Here is a 3618-nt window from a genome sequence, read left to right as displayed (position 1 = left end):
ATTTGGAAAATGTATTTCAGTTAATTTCCCATTTTCTTCCTAACAATACTGAGTGAGAGGTGCTTATCTTTACCACAATACAATTTGTACATTGCCAAAACTATTTAGAGCAACTGAAAATCAATAATTTCTTTTAGGTTACCAAACAAACTGGTTTTTTGAGGCTAAAAAAGAGAGCAAAAGAAGCAAGGAGGGGGGAAGGAATATGAAAATGTCTGAGGGGAAGGGGAGGGAGGAGAAAGAAGGGGAGAGCACATGATAGGTTAAAGTGTATTTTTCTGCTAGAGACCAAGATTGGTCTTAACTTCTTAAGAAGCAGAATTAATCTCTTCTGAGACATCATTGGGTGGCTGTTAATTAAATGATAACACATCTCCTTATCTTCAGACTTTCCTAGCTCCACAGCTAAGTGCTGAACTTGCTTTTTAAATAGATAAGATTTTCCTTTGGCGGCTACCTGTAACTTTCGATGAAAGCTTAATGCAGCAGCTGCTTCATAGCTTTCCCTTTATCCACTTGTCAAGCAAATAAAAGTTTCTTAATTTTGCTGACAACAATTAGTTAAGCAGGGACAGAAAAGATTAGGAGCCATCTTCGAACTCTCCATTGTTCCAGATTTAAAGGAGAGAGATTTTAAAGTTTATAAATTGTTCTGCAGTATTTTCTCAGCCAGGACCCCTTGGTGTTTAAGTTTTGTTGGTATTGATACTTTTCAGATTATTGTTGCCTGATTGGCTTGTTTTACCATTTTGTCCCTTCCTAGATTTCTTTTCCACACATCATGAATTCAGAGAATCTAGGTACTTTAAAGTATTTAGCATTTACTTATACATTGTTTTCCACAGCTGTGGGTTAGCAAAGCTATGGATACATTTGTGTTTCCCTCTGGTGTCCCAGATCCTGTCTGGGTGCCCAGCCATAGCGATAGAAGCCATTTAATCACTTGTGTGAGATTGGGAGAGAGAATGCACAGTGGCTAGTGTTTGCGTCTCTGTGTAGTTGTGAAATTGGAATGCACACAGGGGATTGAGAAGCATGCACAGTTATTAAACACAATGCCCTTGAAGGCTCGAGCGTATGCTCTTCTACCTGTCTCTAGATTACCTTGGCACACGTACCAACATGCCACTGGGCAGGATACGAACTGGCCTTATTCTCTGCTGCATATGTATCTGGGATCTGAGGATGAGTTCTTCTAGTTTTCCACATTCTCACAAATTATCTTTGTGGGTTTTAACCTGATTTGTAGTCCACTCCCCCGCACTAGTCTTTCGTCCATGCCTTTAGTAAATTCTTCACCCAGGATACTTTTCTTTGAAGATATGTTGGTCCAGTGGCTCAGTTTACATATGGCAACTTAATTGGGCCCTGTGTTCCCGTGCAATCTGTCCTTGTCACTCTTTGTTCTCTGTGAGATTGAAACTTTATATGGCAGACCTATTCAAACATACACATTTCATTCTAATAAAGGCATAATCTGATAAGTACTATGTTAGAAAAATTCTTGGGCAAGAGAAATAAATTTGTCCTAGGAGGGAGAAAAAACAAAGACCATTAACTAATAATTTACACTTATCTTTGAGTAAAACAGTAATGCTAAACCTGATGAGTTGTGTGAGAGAGCACAGTGTACAATGGAGACTATAATACAAAACTGTTTTAGGGTGGGTTGACTAGTGAAATAAATCCACTGACATATATGTGTAAGAGAGAGCTTTATATCAATAGTCAATTATATATGAAGAAAACATCCCAGGCAGTCCAACTGAAGTTCATCAGTCCAGTACCAATGCTTTAGTTCCTCTTCATATGCACACAGTCACACGCAATGATGCAGACAGCAGGGATATGACAGGTCAATGGGTGCGAAGTCGAGTGGGTCTAATGTCAGTAGAAGCATGGCAGGGCTTCGCCAGCTCTCCAGGTGACTAGCCAACAGGCAGATGAAGATAGAGAGAGGGAGAGGTTTCCAGGGCTGTCCTTATGAGAAGGCCAGCCTGCCCCGCCAAGTAGACACCATCAGGCTGTGGCCTGATTGACAGGTTGGATACCCCCCACTCCATAATTTTTTTTCATAATTAAATCATTTTATTGGGGGCTCATACAGCTCTTATCACAATCCATACTTTAATTGAATAAGGCACCTTTGTACATATGTTGCCTTCATTCTTTTCTAGACATTTACTTTCTATTGAGCCCTTGATATCAGCTCTCCCCCTGCTCCCCATAACCCCGATAGATTTTACATTGTTATTATTTTGATCTCTCACACTGACCACTGTCTCCCTTCCCCTGTATTTTCTTTCTTTTTTTTTTTTAAATCATTTTATTGGGGGCTTGTGCATAAGTAGACATAAATTTTCCTAACTACCACAAAGCCTTATATACTTAAACCATTGCAAATCAAGGAAGGAAATAACTAAGTCAAAGGCAGCAAAGGACAGAAGTCTTGGGAGGAAGATGTAAGGAGGATTTGGACTTAGAAGGATAGACTTCAGTAGAGAAATGAGGTCAAGGGCATGCTGTGAGACAAGACAATAGGCACCTCTCCTACTGTGGACTGGTAAATACCCTGCCGCACATACACTATCCCTTTTCCCTGATATGAAATCCCCTCAAACAAAATCGAGGACAGCTTTTTGTTTTTAATTTGTTTATGTTTCTAAAATAAAGTCCCATGGCAACTGTGTCCTTTGTGCAACCTTTCAGTTCCCTTACCAGAAATGCTTTCTGTTAGCAGAGTCAGCTCAAATTCTGTGCTAGAGCACAATCTACCCGCGAGCCCTGATTTGCAGGGTGGGGAGCCCTTGTGCTGACGGGCAGGCATTTCTCACATGGGTTTGTTTTTCAGATGGTGGCCTTTTTATGGCCACCTGACTCCAACTCCTCTCAAGGTTATTCATCCCAAATGGTTTGCGACGAATGAACGGCACTTATCTGCTGACATCACATTGAGCACGGCTGGGAGGGGACAAGGGAGTGTGTGTTTCCAAAAGGTATCCATCATTTTGAAATAGCGTGTGAGGTTCACTGAGTCAGAATGTGTAGGACAAAATGGAACAGCTCAAGTCAGGAGACAAGGACCGCCTGCATATTCCCATGGGCCGAGAAAGACAGTAGAAAGGAAAAAGGAAATCACAGTTGGCAGAGGGCTGGCGGATTGGTGCTAGAAAGAGAATGGAAACCTTCCCTTTGGGGGATCATGCCCGTCATTGGAAACACTTAACCAAAATCCTAATCATTGTCCTGGGACACAGATTAACATGTCTCTGAGTTGCCAACAGTTTTGAGGCATGGTGCAGTGCTACATTGTTAAAAAATGTTTGTTGGGTCCCATGAAGCATAGTAAATTGTAAGCAAGTAGAAATATATTGAAATACAAGGAGGAAACCATTTGAAATAAAAGCCAAGGTTACAGTCCAGGAAAGAGTCAGTCAGAGTCAAGCTCAGCCGTAGGAGCATCAGTGGACAATACGATCACACACACACACACACACACACACACACACACACACACACACACCCAGGAGTCAAGAGAGTTGGTTGAATAGGATTACACACACACACATACACACACACCCACCCAGGAAAGAGTCAGTAAGAGTCAAACTCAGCTGT

Source organism: Echinops telfairi, unplaced genomic scaffold (genome assembly GCF_000313985.2).
Source record: "Echinops telfairi isolate 266 unplaced genomic scaffold, ASM31398v2 ScPeMD7_7420;HRSCAF=8458, whole genome shotgun sequence".
Classification (NCBI taxonomy): Eukaryota; Metazoa; Chordata; class Mammalia; order Afrosoricida; family Tenrecidae; genus Echinops; species Echinops telfairi.
Note: the sequence above shows the minus strand (reverse complement) of the source record.